Source organism: Bufo bufo, chromosome 3, assembly GCF_905171765.1.
Source record: "Bufo bufo chromosome 3, aBufBuf1.1, whole genome shotgun sequence".
Classification (NCBI taxonomy): Eukaryota; Metazoa; Chordata; class Amphibia; order Anura; family Bufonidae; genus Bufo; species Bufo bufo.
Genome location: NC_053391.1, coordinates 148326871 through 148348291, shown reverse-complemented (window position 1 = coordinate 148348291; position 21421 = coordinate 148326871).

Below are 21421 nucleotides of genomic sequence, written 5' to 3'. Positions count from 1 at the left end.
TATAAATATGTGCCCCCATATGTGTCCCCTTATAGTATATGTCCCCTTATAATATCGCCTCATCCATAGACCCCTTTGATGGGAAATATGTCACCTAAAACCAGAGGTATCAGTGTGAATGTGCCCCAAGCATTCACACTGATGGCATCTGGTTGATTGTATCAGAATGACCGGACAAGAGTCCGGTCATCCTGTATGCTTCAAAGAACTCCGATTCAATAGAATCGGAGTCCTTTGTACTAATTATCTCCAGCGCCGCTGGAGATAATTATGCATAATAGGAAGAGGGGAGAAACCTCCCCTCCTTCTATTATGTGCATTCCGGCAGCGCGATTACTATCGCGCTGTCCAGAATGCCAAGTGTTACAGGCGGGAGATCAAAGGCTTCTCCCGCCTGTCACGTCATATCACCGTGCCGGCCCACGTGTCTTTGCCCGGGGCGTCCGCGCACACTACAGAGTGCGTGCGCCACAGCGCGGGCGGCCCAGGAGTGCGGGCTGCGGGATATAAATATCCAGCAGCCCTGCACTCAGGGCGGGAGAGCCAAGCCGCCCACCAAAGAAGACCCCTGGACCCTGGAGGGCTGAGTACCTACCCTATCCCACCAACGGACCCCTAAATTAACCCCTACTTGCCCATATCCCCTATCCCACCAACAATTCCCATATTCCCTATACCCCCTTGCCCATATCCCCTATCCCACCAACGATTCCCATATCCCCTACACAACCCCTACTTGCCCATAACCCCTATGCCACCAACGATTGCCATATCCCCTACACAACCCCTCCCTATCCCACCAACGAACCCCTCCCATATCCCCTACACAACCCCTACTTGCCCATATCCCCATATTCCCTATCCCACCAACGAACCCCTACTACCCCTACTCCCTATACCATACCCCCTGTTGTACAATCCCTGCTGTACAATATATACCCCTATCCCTGATATTTAACCCTTACAACCCTGTGTCTGTGGCCTGCATTCACCCCTGTAGTGCCACCGTTCCCTGTAGGGATAGTTTTTAGTCCAGGTTGGGTGGGCTGCTAATGTATGTGTGTGTGTACTGTATAGTTAGTTTGTGGGTGGAACTTGGGATTGAATAGTGTATTTAGTGCTGTATTTATAGTACTGTATTGTTAGTGCTTTGCGTACGTTGTGTACTGTAGAATAATAAATATTGTGTGTTATTTGTACCTACTGTGTAACGTGTGGTTATTAGCGGTAGTTAGTTCAGTAAGGCGCATGCAGCTAGTTTAGTGATTAGCGTAAAGCAAAGTGAAAGTATTATTCTTTATATAAAGGTATAAATAGGCGGAGTCATCACTAGACGGCTCCTCCTATTTATGAATATTAATTATTGATATTTGCATAAATATTGGTAATTAATATTCCCCCGTTACAGTGACCACAAAATTGAACCTAGTAAAAAACAATGACCATCTAGCCTGCCTAGGATTCAAACGCTTAGCAGATTGCAGGTAAGCCAGATTCTTATGGTCAGTAAATACCGTAATCGGATGAGTAGCCCCTTACAGCCAATGACGCCACTCTTCAAAGGCCAGTTTGATGGCCAACAACTCTCTATTCCCCACATCATAATTTCTTTTGGCGGCCGAGAGTTTCTTGGACAAAAAAGCACTCGGAAGCCACTTGCTGGGAGGGGGACCCTGCAACAAGACTGCTCCGACACCTACTTCTGATGCATCAACCTCCACAATGAAGGGTTGATATACATCAGGCTGCATAAGAATGGGAGCAGAAGCAAAACATTTCCTAATAGCAGAAACGGCCTGCAATGTCTCCTCCGACCAGACAGAGAAGTCAGCGCCCTTCCTAGTCATATCTGTCAGAGGTTTGACAATGGTGGAATAATTCAGGATGAATTTTCTGTAGTAATTCGTAAATCCTAAAAACCGCATGAGGGCTTTCTTATTCTCCAGCCGATCCCATTCCAGTACCGCACGGACCTTTTCGGGATCCATACGAAAACCAGAGGCAGAAAGCAAGTACCACAAAAACTGCAGCTCCTGAACAGCAAACACACATTTTTCCAACTTAGCATACAATTTATTCTCCCGAAGGATCGATAACACTTGTCTCAAATTATCCTGATGGGTCTTCATATTGGGAGAATAAATAAGTATGTCATCGAGGTAAATAACCACAAGCCTCCCCACCAAATGATGAAAGATGTCATTGATAAAGCGCTGAAAGACTGCAGGGGCATTAGTTAAACCAAAGGGCATAACTAAATTCTCGAAGTGTCCCTCAGGGTTATTGAAGGCCATCTTCCATTCATCCCCTTCCGTGATTCTGATCAGATTATAAGCTCCTCTTAAATCTAACTTAGAAAACACTTTGGCACCGACAATCAAATAGATCCAGAATCAAGGGAAGGGGATAAGGGTAACGGGCAGTAATGAGATTCAGTTCCCGGAAATCTAGGCACGGTTTAAGGGATCCATCTTTCTTCTTTACAAAAAAGAAGCCAGCGACCATTGGAGACTTAGATGGTCTAATATGACCCTTTGCCAAACTTTCGGTAATATACTCCCGCATAGCTACTCTTTCGGGTTGAGAAAGATTATACAGGGTGGGCCATTTATATGGATACACCTTAATAAAATGGGAATGGTTGGTTATATTAACTTCCTGTTTGCGGCACATTAGTATATGTGAGGGGGGAAACTTTTCAAGATGGGTGGTGACCATGGCGGCCATTTTGAAGTTGGCCATTTTGAATCCAACTTTTGTTTTTTCAATAGGAAGAGGGTCAGGTGACACATCAAACTTATTGGGAATTTCACAAGAAAAACAATGGTGTGCTTGGTTTTAACGTAACTTTATTCTTTCATGAGTTATTTACAAGTTTCTGACCACTTATAAAATGTGTTCAATGTGCTGCCCATTGTGTTGGATTGTCAATGCAACCCTCTTCTCCCACTCTTCACACACTGATAGCCACACCACAGGAGAAATTCTAGCACAGGCTTCCAGTATCCGTAGTTTCAGGTGCTGCACATCTCGTATCTTCACAGCATAGACAATTGCCTTCAGATGACCCCAAAGATAAAAGTCTAAGGGGGTCACTGGATATGTGAAATTGCTACATGATGATGTGTTTCCCTCTTAATGCACTGAAGCTGGCACAAAGGGGCAGAGGGATAGCAGAGCAGGGGGAGGCTGATGCTGCTACTATCAGCCTCCCCCTGTCCCCCCCTGTATCAAGCCTCCCCCTGTATCAAGTGTATCTCTCCCCCATGTGCCAGTATCATAGTGCCAAACCCACCCATGTGCCAGTATCAAGTGCCAACCCCCCCCCCCACATGCCAGTATCAAGTGCCTCTCTCCTCCCCCCCATGTCCCAGTATCATAGTGCCATCTCCCCCCCCATAAAAAAAAGTGCCAGTATCAAGTGCCTCTCTCCCTTCCCCCCCCCCCTGTGCCAGTATCAGGTGCCAACCCCTCCCCCCCATGTGCCAGTATCAGGTGCCTCTCCCCCCCCCCCCAGGTGCCAGTATCAGGTGCCAACCCCCCTCCCCCCTCAGGTGCCAGTATCAGGTGCCTCTCCCCCCCCCCCCCATGTGCCAGTATCAGGTGCCAACCCCCTCTCCCCCCCAGGTGTCAGTATCAAGTGCCTCTCTCATCCCCCCCATGTCCTAGTATCATAGTGCCATCTCCCCCCCCCCCCACAAAAAAAAGTGCCAGTATCAAGTGCCTCTCTCCCTCCCCCCCATGTGCCAGTATCAGGTGCCTCTTCCCCCCCCCATGTGCCAGTATCAGGTGCCAACCCCCCCTTCCCCCCCCCCCAGGTGCCAGTATCAGGTGCCAACCCCTCTCCCCCCCATGTGCCAGTATCAGGTGCCTCTCTCCCCCCCCATGTGCCAGTATCAGGTGCCAACCCCCCCCCAGGTGCCAGTATCAGGTGCCAACCCCCCTCCCCCCATGTGCCAGTATCAAGTGCCCCCCGCTCCCCCCATGGCAGTAATAGTCGGGTATTAAAAAAATAAAATAAACACTTCTAGTTACCTCCATGTCAGCGATGCGATGCAGCCTCTTCCTGATCACATTAGCGAGGGGGCCTGGTCAGCGGCTGCTGCTGCTGTGAAGGGGCCCTGAATCGATATTTAACTAACTTGAAAATAAACTGTCACACACGCTGCCGGGGCGCCGGGCCCCGAAGCAGCTGCTTCCCCGGTAGTTACGCCACTGCCTGGCTGCCTGTGTGTAGTGTCTGTGTGTGTTAATAAAAAATGTAAAAAAACAGAATGCGGTCTGGACGGGCCCCCAGTGGCGTAGGGCCCGCCACTGCCTGGCTGCCTGTGTGTAGTGTCTGTGTGTGTTAATAAAAATTAGAAAAAACAGAATGCGGTCCGGACGGGCCCCATAGCCACTGCTATGGTTGCTATGGCGATCCCTACGCCACTGGTCATTCCACTCTGAGTCAGTCGCCCACCTTCTAAATTCAGCACAATAAGACTCAGCGGTACATTCTCCCTGGCACAAACTGCGCAACCTAGATTCAGCCATTGAGACCCAGTCTGGGTCATCATAAATCAGACCCAGGGCTCTGAAAAATTCATCCACCGACCGGAGGGACTGTGAACTGGTCGGCAGAGAAAAAGCCCAAGACTGAGCGTCGCCCTTTAGCAAAGAGATAATCATCCCTGCCTTTTCGTTTTCATCTCCAGATTAAATTGGCCGCAGACGAAAATACAATTTGCATGATTCCCTAATCCGAACAAAGTTATCACTTCCCCCAGAGCACCTATCAGGGAGAGCGACCTTAGGTTCAAGGCTGGACTGACTCCCACCAGCGGAGCCATGCAGCAGAAAATTCTGACACAGTGCAACTGAATTACGGAGGTCAGCTACCTCCCAAGTTAATTCCTGCATGCGATCAGCCAAAGCATCCATTTTGCACGGGACAAGGGAAACAAAATGACGGTATTGGGAGGTTATAATGTCACGATAGGTAGGAAAGGAAACAGCAGACTGAAAGACAAACTAAACAACGGGCTAGGCCCCACAAGCTAAGGAAGAACAAGGTCACCTCCTAGTAATCCCTGACACACTTTCCCTAGGCTGCTAAGCCCATGTGCATACCTCAATGGTAGATATACACATGTCCTCGTGCCTAAGACTATAACACACTAAACAGACCCTCAGCAATAGGGAAAAAGGGTAAAAGACACCCAGCGCCTTCTACCACCGAAGGCGCTAGCGTCCCCACTAGAGGCCTAGACCAAACAGAAACCAAAAGGGAAAAGAGAAGGGAAAAGACTTATCTGATACGAGAAAGAGCAGACGATCCACCAAGCATCCAAAGCTCACGCAAGGTAGAACTATACCTGCAAAGGCTATAGGGAAAAAGGGAGGTACAAATAGCTTCACTAATCACCAAAAGAACACCACCTGGAAGAAGGTGGAACTGTGCTCAAACCCACAACAAACTATCAGATCGAGTCACGTGCAGCAATTCTGACAGATCTCCTCAAACCACCCACAGGGCAGGGCGGGACACCGTAATGAGGACAATAATAGGACATGTTCTATTTTTTGGCGGAACGGCAATACAGACATACGGAAACGTAATGCACACGGAGTAACTTCCGTTTTTTTTGCGGATCCATTGAAGTGAATGGTTCCGCATACGGTCTGCCAAAAAAACGGAATGGACACGGAAAGAAAATACGTTTGTGTGCATGAGGCCTAATACTAATCCTAACCCTAAAACCGGACGTAACCTTAACTTCAACCCCCCATATGTCATGTACCTCACACAGTGACCATAATATATGACTGTCCACATATATCTGTACCCACTGCATCTTTTATACCTTGCACCTGACACATATTATACACACAGAGGACTGATAAGTCAGAAACGAGGTATGATAGATGCAGTGGGTACAGATATATAGTATACACTGCAGTGTACTGATATGTGAGGTATAAGGCATACTAAATGCAATGTGTACAGATATATAGTATACAAAGCAGTGTACTCATGTGAGATTTGAGGTTTAATTTATAACTCACATATCAGTACACTGCTGTATATACAATATACCTGTACACACTGCATCTATTATACCTCGTACTCACATATCAGTACACTGCTGTAATTTTAATTGTTGTACACACTGCATTTATTACACCTTGCACCTCATGTATCAGTACACCTCTGTATATACTGTACTATATATTTGTACACACTGCATCTATTATACCTTGTACCTCACATATCAGTACACTGCTGGATATACTATATATCTGTATATCTATATATACTTTTATAATACATGCAGTACATACAGATATATAGTATACACAGCAGTGTACTGATATGTGGGGTATGAGGTATAATAGAAGCAGTGTGTACAGATATATGGTATATACAGTAGTGTACTGATATTTTAAATACAAGGTGTCATTTTTACCTAGTAGCACACTGCTGTATATACTATATACCCAGTGCATCTATTATACCCCTTACCAAGTGACACACCTTCAGTTACCCGTTGCATTCTAGCTTCTACCGAGTATTATAATACAGTATGTGTACACTGTATTCAAAGGGCAGAGCAAAGAGACACTATACATAAAGGGGCACATATAAGAGGCACTATACATGAAGAGGTCACATATAAGAGACATTGTACATAAAGGGGCACATATAAGAGGCGCTGTAAATAAAGAGGGCACATAAAAGAGGCACTATACATAAAGGGGGCACATTTAAGAGGCACTAAACATAAAGGGGGCAAAGATAAGAGATGCTTTACATAAAGGGGCACATATAAGAGGCACTATACATAAAGGGGGCACATATAAGAGGCACTGTACAGAAAGGGGGCACATATAAGAGGCACTATACATGAAGAGGGCACATATAAGAGATACTGTACATAAAGGGGCACATATAAGAGGTACTGTACATAGAGTGGGCATACAGTTGCAAGAAAAAGTATGTGAACCATTTAGAATGATATGGATTTCTGCACAAATTTGTCATAAAATGTGATCTGATCTTCATCTAAGTCACAACAATAGACAATCACAGTCTGCTTAAACTAATAACACACAAAGAATTAAATGTTACCATGTTTTTATTGAACACACCATGTAAACATTCACAGTGCAGGTGGAAAAAGTATGTGAACCCCTAGACTAATGACATCTCCAAGAGCTAATTGGGGTGAGGTGCCAGCCAACTGGAGTCCAATCAATGAGATGAGATTGGAGGTGTTGGTTACAGCTGCCCTGCCCTATAAAAAACACACACCAGTTCTGGGTTTGCTTTTCACAAGAAGCTTTGCCTGATGTGAATGATGCCTCGCACAAAAGAGCTCTCAGAAGACCTACTATTAAGAATTGTTGACTTGCATAAAGCTGGAAAGGGTTATAAAAGTATCTCCAAAAGCCTTGCTGTTCATCAGTCCACGGTAAGATAAATTGTCTATAAATGGAGAAAGTTCAGCACTGCTGCTACTCTCCCTAGGAGTGGCCCTCCTGCAAAGATGACTGCAAGAGCACAGCGCAGACTGCTCAATGAGGTGAAGAAGAATCCTAGAGTGTCAGCTAAAGACTTACAAAAGTCTCTGGCATATGTTATCATCCCTGTTAGCAAATCTACGATACGTAAAACACTAAACAAGAATGGCTTTCATGGGAGGATACCACAGAGGAAGCCACTGCTGTCCAAAAAAACATTGCTGCACGTTTACAGTTTGCACAAGAGCACCTGGATGTTCCACAGCAGTACTGGCAAAATATTCTGTGGACAGATGAAACCAAAGTTGAGTTGTTTGGAAGAAACACACAACACTATGTGTGAAGAAAAAGAGGCACAGCACACCAACATCAAAACCTCATCCCAACTGTGAAGTATGGTGGTGGGGGCATCATGGTTTGGGGCTGCTGTGCTGCGTCAGGGCCTGGGCGGATTGCTATCATCGAAGGAAAAATGAATTCCCAAGATTATTTTTAAGGCCATCTGTCCACCAGCTGAAGCTCAACAGAAGATGGGTGTTGCAACAGGACAACGACCCAAAGCATAGAAGTAAATCAACAACAGAATGGCTTAACCACCTCCGGACCGCTGTACGCACAGACGCGTCCTGGAGGTGGTTGATTTATTCCTCCTGGAAGCGCCGGCGCGTCCTCTCGCGAGACGCGAGATTTCCTGTGAACGCGCGCACACAGGCGCGCACGCTCACAGGAACGGAAGGTAAGAGAGTTGATCTCCAGCCTGCCAGCGGCGATCGTTCGCTGGCAGGCTGGAGATGTGTTTTTTTTAACCCCTAACAGGTATATTAGACGCTGTTTTGATAACAGCGTCTAATATACCTGCTACCTGGTCCTCTGGTGGTCCCCTTTGTTTGGATCGACCACCAGAGGACACAGGTAGCTCAGTAAAGTAGCACCAAGCACCACTACACTACACTACACCCCCCCCCCCGTCACTTATTAACCCCTTATTAGCCCCTGATCACCCCATATAGACTCCCTGATCACCCCCCTGTCATTGATTACCCCCCTGTCATTGATCACCCCCCTGTAAAGCTCCATTCAGACGTCCGCATGATTTTTACGGATCCACTGATAGATGGATCGGATCCGCAAAACGCATCCGGACGTCTGAATGAAGCCTTACAGGGGCGTGATCAATGACTGTGGTGATCACCCCATATAGACTCCCTGATCACCCCCCTGTCATTGATTACCCCCCTGTCATTGATCACCCCCCTGTAAAGCTCCATTCAGACGTCTGCATGATTTTTACGGATCCACTGATAGATGGATCGGATCCGCAAAACGCATCCGGACGTCTGAATGAAGCCTTACAGGGGCATGATCAATGACTGTGGTGATCACCCCATATAGACTCCCTGATCACCCCCCTGTAAAGCTCCATTCAGATGTCCGCATGATTTTTACGGATGCACTGATAGATGGATCGGATCCGCAAAACGCATCCGGACGTCTGAATGAAGCCTTACAGGGGCATGATCAATGACTGTGGTGATCACCCCATATAGACTCCCTGATCACCCCCCTGTCATTGATTACACCCCTGTCATTGATCACCCCCCTGTAAAGCTCCATTCAGATGTCCGCATGATTTTTACGGATGCACTGATAGATGGATCGGATCCGCAAAACGCATCCGGACGTCTGAATGAAGCCTTACAGGGGCATGATCAATGACTGTGGTGATCACCCCATATAGACTCCCTGATCACCCCCCTGTCATTGATTACACCCCTGTCATTGATCACCCCCCTGTAAAGCTCCATTCAGATGTCCGCATGATTTTTACGGATGCACTGATAGATGGATCGGATCCGCAAAACGCATCCGGACGTCTGAATGAAGCCTTACAGGGGCGTGATCAATGACTGTGGTGATCACCCCATATAGACTCCCTGATCACCCCCCTGTCATTGATCAACCCCCTGTAAAGCTCCATTCAGATGTCCGCATGATTTTTACGGATGCACTGATAGATGGATCGGATCCGCAAAACGCATCCGGACGTCTGAATGAAGCCTTACAGGGGCGTGATCAATGACTGTGGTGATCACCCCATAAAGACTCCCTGATCACCCCCCTGTCATTGATTACCCCCCTGTAAAGCTCCATTCAGACGTCCGCATGATTTTTACGGATCCACTGATAGATGGATCGGATCCGCAAAACGCATCCGGACGTCTGAATGAAGCCTTACAGGGGCATGATCAATGACTGTGGTGATCACCCCATATAGACTCCCTGATCACCCCCCTGTCATTGATTACCCCCCTGTAGAGCTCCATTCAGATGTCCGCATGATTTTTACGGATCCACTGATAGATGGATCGGATCCGCAAAACGCATCCGGACGTCTGAATGAAGCCTTACACGGGCGTGATCAATGACTGTGGTTATCACCCCATATAGACTCCCTGATCACCCCCCTGTCATTGATCACCCCCCTGTCATTGATCACCCCCCCTGTCATTGATCACCCCCCCTGTCATTGATCACCCCCCCTGTCATTTATCACCCCCCCTGTCATTTATCACCCCCCCTGTCATTTATCACCCCTCTGTAAGGCTCCATTCAGAAATTTTTTTGGCCCAAGTTAGCGGAATTATTTATTTTTTTTCTTACAAAGTCTCATATTCCACTAACTTGTGTCAAAAAATAAAATCTCACATGAACTCACCATGCCCCTCACGGAATCCAAATGCGTAAAATTTTTTAGACATTTATATTCCAGACTTCTTCTCACGCTTTAGGGCCCCTAGAATGCCAGGGCAGTATAAATACCCCACATGTGACCCCATTTCGGAAAGAAGACACCCCCAGGTATTCCGTGAGGGGCATATTGAGTCCATGAAAGATTGAAATTTTTGTCCCAAGTTAGCGGAACGGGAGACTTTGTGAGAAAAAAATTAAAAATATCAATTTCCGCTAACTTGTGCCAAAAAAAAAAAATCTCTATGAACTCGCCATGCCCCTCATTGAATACCTTGGGGTGTCTTCTTTCTAAAATGGGGTCACATGTGGGGTATTTATACTGCCCTGGCATTCTAGGGGCCCCAAAGCGTGAGAAGAAGTCTGGTATCCAAATGTCTAAAAATGCCCTCCTAAAAGGAATTTGGGCACCATTGCGCATCTAGGCTGCAAAAAAGTGTCACACATCTGGTATCGCCGTACTCAGGAGAAGTTGGGGAATGTGTTTTGGGGTGTCATTTTACATATACCCATGCTGGGTGAGAGAAATATCTTGGTCAAATGCCAACTTTGTATAATAAAATGGGAAAAGTTGTCTTTTGTCAAGATATTTTTCTCACCCAGCAAGGGTATATGTAAAATGACACCCCAAAACACATTCCCCAACTTCTCCTGAATACGGCGATACCACATGTGTGACACTTTTTTGCAGCCTAGGTGGGCAAAGGGGCCCATATTCCAAAGAGCACCTTTAGGATTTCACAGGTCATTTACCTACTTACCACACATTAGGGCCCCTGGAAAATGCCAGGGCAGTATAACTACCCCACAAGTGACCCCATTTTGGAAAGAAGACACCCCAAGGTATTCCGTGAGGGGCATGGCGAGTTCCTAGAATTTTTTATTTTTTGTCACAAGTTAGTGGAAAATGCTGATTTTTTTTTTTTTTTTTTTTTCATACAAAGTCTCATATTCCACTAACTTGTGACAAAAAATAAAAACTTCCATAAACTCACTATGCCCATCAGCGAATACCTTGGGGTCTCTTCTTTCCAAAATGGGGTCACTTGTGGGGTAGTTATACTGCCCTGGCATTCTAGGGGCCCAAATGTGTGGTAAGGAGTTTGAAATCAAATTCTGTAAAAAATGACCTGTGAAATCCGAAAGGTGCTCTTTGGAATATGGGCCCCTTTGCCCACCTAGGCTGCAAAAAAGTGTCACACATCTGGTATCTCCGTACTCAGGAGAAGTTGGGGAATGTGTTTTGGGGTGTCATTTTACATATACCCATGCTGGATGAGAGAAATATCTTGGCAAAAGACAACTTTTCCCATTTTTTTATACAAAGTTGGCATTTGACCAAGATATTTATCTCACCCAGCATGGGTATATGTAAAAAGACACCCCAAAACACATTCCTCAACTTCTCCTGAGTACGGAGATACCAGATGTGTGACACTTTTTTGCAGCCTAGGTGGGCAAAGGGGCCCATATTCCAAAGAGCACCTTTCGGATTTCACAGGTCATTTTTTAGAGAATTTGATTTCAAACTCCTTACCACACATTTGGGCCCCTAGAATGCCAGGGCAGTATAACTACCCCACAAGTGACCCCATTTTGGAAAGAAGAGACCCCAAGGTATTCGCTGATGGGCATAGTGAGTTCATGGAAGTTTTTATTTTTTGTCACAAGTTAGTGGAATATGAGACTTTGTATGAAAAAAATAAATAAAAAAAAAATCATCATTTTCCACTAACTTGTGACAAAAAATAAAAAATTCTAGGAACTTGCCATGCCCCTCACGGAATACCTTGGGGTGTCTTCTTTCCAAAATGGGGTCACTTGTGGGGTAGTTATACTGCCCTGGCATTCTAGGGGCCCAAATGTGTGGTAAGGAGTTTGAAATCAAATTCTGTAAAAAATGACCTGTGAAATCCGAAAGGTGCTCTTTGGAATATGGGCCCCTTTGCCCACCTAGGCTGCAAAAAAGTGTCACACATCTGGTATCTCCGTACTCAGGAGAAGTTGGGGAATGTGTTTTGGGGTGTCATTTTACATATACCCATGCTGGGTGAGAGAAATATCTTGGCAAAAGACAACTTTTCCAATTTTTTTATACAAAGTTGGCATTTGACCAAGATATTTCTCTCACCCAGCATGGGTATATATAAAATGACACCCCAAAACACATTCCCCACCTTCTCCTGAGTACGGAGATACCAGATGTGTGACACTTTTTTGCAGCCTAGGTGGGCAAAGGGGCCCATATTCCAAAGAGCACCTTTCGGATTTCACAGGTCATTTTTTACAGAATTTGATTTCAAACTCCTTACCACACATTTGGGCCCCTAGAATGCCAGGGCAGTATAACCACCCCACAAGTGACCCCATTTTGGAAAGAAGAGACCCCAAGGTATTTCGTGATGGGCATAGTGAGTTCATAGAAGTTTTTATTTTTTGTCACAAGTTAGTGGAATATGAGACTTTGTAAGAAAAGGAAAAAAAAATAAAAAATCATCATTTTCCACTAACTTGTGACAAAAAATAAAAAGTTCTATGAACTCACTATGCCCATCAGCGAATACCTTAGGGTGTGTACTTTCCGAAATGGGGTCATTTGTGGGGTGTTTGTACTGTCTGGCCATTGTAGAACCTCAGGAAACATGACAGGTGCTCAGAAAGTCAGAGCTGCTTCAAAAAGCGGAAATTCACATTTTTGTACCATAGTTTGTAAACGCTATAACTTTTACCCAAAGCATTTTTTTTTTTACCCAAACATTTTTTTTTTTATCAAAGACATGTAGAACAATAAATTTAGAGCAAAATTTATATATGGATGTCGTTTTTTTTGCAAAATTTTACAACTGAAAGTGAAAAATGTCATTTTTTTGCAAAAAAATCGTTAAATTTCGATTAATAACAAAAAAAGTAAAAATGTCAGCAGCAATGAAATACCACCAAATGAAAGCTCTATTAGTGAGAAGAAAAGGAGGTAAAATTCATTTGGGTGGTAAGTTGCATGACCGAGCAATAAACGGTGAAAGTAGTGTAGGTCAGAAGAGTAAAAAGTGGCCTGGTCTTTCAGGGTGTTTAAGCACTGGGGGCTGAGGTGGTTAAACAGAAAAAAATACGCCTTCTGGAGTGGCCCAGTCAGAGTCCTGACCTCAACCCGATTGAGATGCTGTGGCATGACCTCAAGAATGCGATTCACACCAGACATCCCAAGAATATTGCTGAACTGAAATAGTTCTGTAAAGAGGAATGATCAAGAATTACTCCTGACCGCTGTGCACGTCTGATCTGCAACTACAGGAAACGTTTGGTTGAAGTTATTGCTGCCAAAGGAGGTTTAACCAGTTATTAAACCCAACGGTTCACATACTTTTTCCACCTGCACTGTGAATTTTTACATGGTGTGTGCAATAAAAACATGGTAACATTTAATTCTTTGTGTGTTATTAGTTTAAGCAGACTGTGATTGTCTATTGTTGTGACTTAGATGAAGATCAGATCACATTTTATGACCAATTTGTGAAGAAATCCATATCATTCCAAAGGGTTCACATACTTTTTCTTGCAACTGTATACACTGCGTGCAGAATTATTAGGCAAATGAGTATTTTGACCACATCATCCTCTTTATGCATGTTGTCTTACTCCAAGCTGTATAGGCTACTACCAATTAAGCCTACTACCAATTAAGCATATTAGGTGATGTGCATCTCTGTAATGAGAAGAGGTGTGGTCTAATGACATCAACACCCTATATTAGGTGTGCATAATTATTAGGCAACTTCCTTTCCTTTGGCAAAATGGGTCAAAAGAAGGACTTGACAGGCTCAGAAAAGTCAAAAATAGTGAGATATCTTGCAGAGGGATGCAGCACTCTTAAAATTGCAGAGCTTCTGAAGCGTGATCATCGAACAATCAAGCGTTTCATTCAAAATAGTCAACAGGGTCGCAAGAAGCGTGTGGAAAAACCAAGGTGCAAAATAACTGCCCATGAACTGAGAAAAGTCAAGCGTGCAGCTGCCAAGATGCCATTTGCCACCAGTTTGGCCATATTTCAGAGCTGCAACATCACTGGAGTGCCCAAAAGCACAAGGTGTGCAATACTCAGAGACATGGCCAAGGTAAGAAAGGCTGAAAGACGACCACCACTGAACAAGACACACAAGCTGAAACGTCAAGACTGGGCCAAGAAATATCTCAAGACTGATTTTTCTAAGGTTTTATGGACTGATGAAATGAGAGTGAGTCTTGATGGGCCAGATGGATGGGCCCGTGGCTGGATTGGTAAAGGGCAGAGAGCTCCAGTCCGACTCAGACGCCAGCAAGGTGGAGGTGGAGTACTGGTTTGGGCTGGTATCATCAAAGATGAGCTTGTGGGGCCTTTTCGGGTTGAGGATGGAGTCAAGCTCAACTCCCAGTCCTACTGCCAGTTTCTGGAAGACACCTTCTTCAAGCAGTGGTACAGGAAGAAGTCTGCATCCTTCAAGAAAAACATGATTTTCATGCAGGACAATGCTCCATCACACGCGTCCAAGTACTCCACAGCGTGGCTGGCAAGAAAGGGTATAAAAGAAGAAAATCTAATGACATGGCCTCCTTGTTCACCTGATCTGAACCCCATTGAGAACCTGTGGTCCATCATCAAATGTGAGATTTACAAGGAGGGAAAACAGTACACCTCTCTGAACAGTGTCTGGGAGGCTGTGGTTGCTGCTGCACGCAATGTTGATGGTGAACAGATCAAAACACTGACAGAATCCATGAATGGCAGGCTTTTGAGTGTCCTTGCAAAGAAAGGTGGCTATATTGGTCACTGATTTGTTTTTGTTTTGTTTTTGAATGTCAGAAATGTATATTTGTGAATGTTGAGATGTTATATTGGTTTCACTGGTAAAAATAAATAATTGAAATGGGTATATATTTGTTTTTTGTTAAGTTGCCTAATAATTATGCACAGTAATAGTCACCTGCACACACAGATATCCCCCTAAAATAGCTAAAACTAAAAACAAACTAAAAACTACTTCCAAAAATATTCAGCTTTGATATTAATGAGTTTTTTGGGTTCATTGAGAACATGGTTGTTGTTCAATAATAAAATTAATCCTCAAAAATACAACTTGCCTAATAATTCTGCACTCCCTGTATAAGAGGCACTGTGCATAAAGGGGGCACATATGGCTAGATGGCTAGAAGGTTGGAGGAGTGTTTAAACTAGGGACTGGGGGCAGGGTAATTACGTTATAGGATGGGAAGATGGGAAGTGCAGATAGAGACCGGGGGCAAGGTAATGGGACTGGGGGAGGAATGGATGGAGGGACTAGAACAGATCAGAAGAAAAGGTGTAAGGTAAAACATATACATAAATCTCTTAAATGTATGTATACTAATGCCAGAAGCCTGACTAATAAAACTGGGGAGCTGGAATTAGTGATGTGTGAGGAGGACTATGAAATAGTGGGAATAACTGAGACACAGCTGGACGATAGCTATGACTGGGCAGTTAATGTACAGGGTTACAGTCTGTTTAGAAGGGATCGTCAAAACTGGGGGGAGGGGTCTGTCTTTATGTAAAGTCCTGTCTAAAGCCCACAGTCTGAGCAGATATAAATGAGGGACATGAACATGTGGAGTCACAGTGGGTAGAAATACATGGAGGCAAAAACAACAATAAATTACTAATAGGAGTTTACTAAAAACCACCTAATATACTACAGTCCACAGAAAATCTAATACTAAACGAGATAGATGAGGCAGCAAATCATAATGAGGTGGTTATTATGGGGGACTTCAACTACCGAGATATAGACTGGGAATCTGAAACTTGTATATCTCATAAAGGACAAAGGTTCTTGGCAATAACCCAAGACAATTACCTTTCCCAACTGGTTCAGGACCCGACTAGAGGGATGGCCATACTGGACTTAGTATTAACCAATAGACCTGACAGTACAACAGACGTGCAGGTTGGTGGACACCTGGAAAATAGTGACCATAAAGTAATAACCTTCCAATTGTCATTCAAAAGAGTGTTTCTTCAGGGAGGAACAAAAATACCAAACTTCAAAAAGCTAAATTTAGCCAACTAAGAGAGGCCATAGGCCTAACTAACTGGGACAAGGTCCTCAAAAATAAAAATACAGCCACAAAATGGGATATTTTTAAAAGCATCCTAAAAATCTAATTGTGAGAGGTACAAATAAAGGAATAAAAGGTTAAGGAAGGTTAAGGAACAAGAAAGAAACAATGTGGATAAATAGAACTGTAAAGAAAGCAATAAATGACAAAAAGAAAGCATTTAAATCACTAAAACAGGAGGGTAGCGAGGGAGCACTGAAAAACTATAAGGAAAAAAATAGAATATGTAAAAAAAACTAATAAAAGCAGCCAAACTAGAGCCTGAGAGATTAATTGCCAAAGGGAGCAAAACTAACCCTAAAATGTTCTTCAATTATATAAATGGTAAAAAGTATAAATTTAAAGGTGTCGGCCCTTTACAGAGTAATGAGGGGGGAGTCGCAGAGAGCGACGAGGAGAAAGCAAAGCTATTAAATATTTTTTTCTCCACTGTATTCACTGAGGAAAATAAACTGTCAGATGAAATGCAGAATGTAAAAGTAAATTCCCCATTAAAAGTGCCCTGTCTGCCCCAGGAAGAAGTACAGTGGCGTCTTAAAAAGATTAAAATCGATAAATTGCCAGGACCTAATGGCATACACCCCTGTATCCTAAGAGAGTTAAGTAATGTTATAGCCAGACTCTTATTTCTCTATACTGATAAGGAGTGTTCCACAGGATTGGAGCATAGCAAATGTGCTGCCAATATTCAAAAAGAGTCCAAAAACAGAGCCCGGAAACTATAGGCCGGTAAGTTTAACATCTGTTGTGAGTAAACTGTTTGAAGGTTTTCTAAGAGATGCTATCTTGGAGTACCTCAATGAAAATAAGCAAATAACATCATATCAGCATGGCTTCATGAGGGATCGGTCATGGTAAACTAATTTAATCAGTTTCTATAAGGAGGTAAGTTCTAGACTTGACAGTGGCAAATCAATGGATGTCGTATATCTGGACTTCTCCAAAGCATTTGACACTGTACCACATAAAAGGTTAGTATATAAAATGAGAATGCTTGAACTGGGAGAAAATGTCTGTATGTGGGTAAGTAACTGGCTCAGTAATAGAGAACAGAGGGCGGTTATTAATGGTACACACTCAGATTGGGTCACTGTCACTAGTGGGGTACCTCAGGGGTCAGTATTGGGCCCTATTCTCTTCATTATATTTATTAATGATCTTGTAGAAGGCTTGCACAGTAAAGAATTAATATCTGGATAGATTGGAGGCTTGGGCAGAGAAGTGGCAGATGAGGTTTAACACTGACAAATGTAAGGTTATGCACATGGGAAGGAATAATGCAAATCACCCATACATAGTAAAGAATAAAACACTGGGTAACACTGACATGGGAAAAAACCTAGGAATTTTAGTGAACAGCAAACTAAGCTGTAAAAACCAGTGTCAGGCAGCTGCTGCCAAGGCCAATAAGATAATGGGTTGCATCAAAAGGGGCATAGATGCCCATGATGAGAACATAGTCCTACCACTTTACAAATCACTAGTCAGACCACACATGGAGTACTGTGTACAGTTCTGGGCTCCTGTGAACCAGGCAGACATAGCAGAGCTGGAGAGGGGTCAGTACAGAGATCACTCCCATCATCCATTTATCCCCAGGACTGTGACTGTGACAAGGGGACATCCTCTGCGTCTGGAGGAAAGAAGGTTTGTACACAAACATAGAAGAGGATTCTTTACGGTAAGAGCAGTGAGACTATGGAACTCTCTGCCTGAAGAGGTGGTGATTGTGAGTTCACTAAAAGAGTTCAAGAGGGGCCTGGATGTATTTCTGGAGTGTAATAATATTACAGGCTATAGCTACTAGAGATGGGTCATTGATCCAGGGAGTTATTCTGATTGCCTGATTGGAGTCGGGAAGAAATTTTTTTCCTCTTAAGTCGGGAAAATTGGCTTCTACCTCACATTTTTATTATTTTTTTGCCTTCCTCTGGATCAACTTGCAGGATAACAGGCCGAACTGGATGGACAAATGTCTTTTTGAGGCCTTATATACTATGTTACTATGTTATATAAGAGGCACTATGCATAAAATGGCACATAAAACAGGTGCTATACATAAAAAGGCATAGCACCTCTTATATGTGTCCCCTGTATGTAAATGTTATATGTTAGGAGGAGTGCAAAAGATTGATGATATATAGTTTTATGGGAAAAGATGCAGCAAAATTTGTAATGTGGAATTGTAATGTGTATATAGAGATAGCTGTCAATCACTGATAGGACCGCCTCCCTGACTTCAAAGCCCAGAATGAGACCAGATATAAATTAATAAAATATAAGCTATACTGAATTTTACACCAGAATTTTTGCACAATTTTGGCACAAAACATAGCATCTTAGTTCATGCCCCTTCCCATTGAAGCTTTAGTTCACGCCCCCTTCCCACCACCTTTCAGATAAGCCCTGCCCCCTTGTTGATCAAAGCAAAAAAAAAGGACAAAAACCCTAATACAAAAACAGTTGCACCAATTTGCTCCACTTTTTAGACAGATTCTAGGCAGAGACACGTTAGTAAATCTGGGCCATTGTTTAAAGTGCCTCTGTCAGTATGAACAACCCTATTAAACCAGGTATTAAGAGAACAACATGATTCTGCCAGCGTCGGGACGAGGTATTACGGCACCCTAGGCGGAACAGGCAAATGTGCGTGCTCCAAATCAATTAAAAGTGACTTTACTTCCTAATAAATATAGTAAAACACATTTAAAAGAAGCAGTTAAGGGCAGACCCAATGACTTACAGGTGACGTCTACACGGACTTGAGTCCTTTACATTCCTCTTCTACTCCATTTGGTCCAGACCATAACAGGTAGGAGTCTTTGGAATGGGGTGTGCAGCCCCATCTGCCACATAAGAGTAAGAAGGAACAGTTTACTATATGGCATTTAGTAAATTTATACAGACCACAAATAAGCCCCAATTTTTATACAGGCCACTGTCATCCTGCTGCTACTCCCAGTACTGAGCCTACTGTGCTCCCACAAACACTATACTGTCAGAAATAATAGTGCTATACAGATCCTCCCCATAGTAATAGTGCTCCCAGACTGTCCTGATTAGTAATAGTGCCCCCAATAGTGATAACGCTCCCCAAGAGTTCCCCGATTAATAGCAATGCCCAATAATAATGCCTCTACAATACCCCCAGAAGTAATAATGCCACCAGTGATCTCTTCCAATCTGTGGCCTGTGTTACCGCCTCCCGCCGCAGGCCTGTGGTCCACATGATCATGAGAGACCAAGCGCAGGAGGTCGCAATGATGTCATCGCAACCTCTTTCGTCACTCTACCCGCTAGCGGCCTTAAGCCTACACTGTATGAGATTGAAGGGCCGAAGATGCGGCCATGATAGTGCCCCCTCTTATGGGTAACGAGGTGGTGCCCTAGGTGGGCGCATACCCTCGTCAACCTGTCCTTCCGGCCCTGGACTCTGCTATCACTGTTAGGTTCCCAAACATTAAATTGGCTCTGGTGTTTTTACCTGCAAAAATATCAGAATAAGCCCTTCAGGGTTTTTGCAATCTGCATTTTTGCTGCGGTTATTGTGTCATTTTTTGCATAGAGTGAGGGAAATTTATCATGAGGGTAATATTTAAAGTCAATTTTGCTTGAGTTTGCATTTTGAACTAAATGTATCAAATGTCTTTCGTTGTTTGATAAATTTGGTGCATCTTTAAACCTATCAATTTTATTTAGAAATGCTACTCAATGCTACTCCAGTTTTCTACACCACTCCCCTACTGTAGTGGCGTGAAATCTTTTTTGCAGGGATAAGTCTGGAGTTAAACTCATTAACATAGCTAACCATGCCCACCTACCCACGCATTTTTCAAAAGTGGAGCAAATGGCGTAAAAATGCAAAAAAATCACAAAATGTTTTTCCAAGTGACCTAAAAAGGTCACAAAAGCCCTATTTTGCGATTTCTTATTTTTTTGGAGGACAATATTCTGGAGTGCAGTGTCTCTTACCAATAGAATTGTTGATGGCATGCTTCCGCTAGAGAGATAGCATTGTCAAAAGGTAAGAAAACTGCAAAGAGCTCTAGCATGCTGCGTTTTTTTTAAAGAATCTAGGAAGAAAAGAAAAAACCCTCCTAAAAAACAAAAATGCCAGAAGAAAAAAAAAAGGCTTGAGTTCCCTGTGTTTCATGTTTCCCAAAGAACTTTAGCTAAGGCTAGTTTCACACTAGCGCTAAAACCTTCTGTAACGCTGTTCTGGCAGAGGAACAGCCTGATAGAGTTCATTGTATCCAGCATAGCCAGATACTACATTTCTCCGCTGGGTCCCATAATAGACATTGGGGCCTGGTAGACTGGTAGTGTTCCAGCCACTGACAGCTATTGTTGGATATGGATCTGCCCAGGCTCAAACTGACCCACATGGGAGCAGTTCAATCCCACCCTGGGCTTCTGCACCAGTTGAGCTTCTAGTCCCACCACCCCACCCACACAAGTGGCACATGGCACAGATTACTGACTGCACTGTATACAGATATTTGGTGTACAGCATCTCAACCAGCCTATGTGATCATATGAAAATCTGGGTAGCTTGTTTAACACACAAGTTATTATTATAGATGCACCGAGAGGCTGAGAAGACAATTTCCCCAACACAGAACTCTCTGAGGCACAGACTAGGCCGCAGGCTACTACTGCAAATGAGTGCGTTGGTGTAGTTTAGTTGTATGTACCAATAGAGTGGGCCCTCAGAATTAATTTTACCGGTGGGCCCTAGACACCCCAGTCTGACTCTATATCTGCCTGAGGCATGTGAGTAGGTTGTTCTGTCCTATAATAAGCATTGTGCCCTCATTTAACATAACATGAAAAAACTGTCTGTTCCCCACAGCAAGCAATCGGAACTAGGCTTTCATTCCTTAAACTGAAGTGAGAAAATGAAATCTGAACTGTGATTGGTTGCAATAAACATTAGAATTTTTCCGTCAGATCACCTTCATAACGGAGTGCCTAAAGTTTTAGATATATATACCTAGACAGTGAAATATGTTTATTCTTTCAATCCGCTTTTTCTTATTGG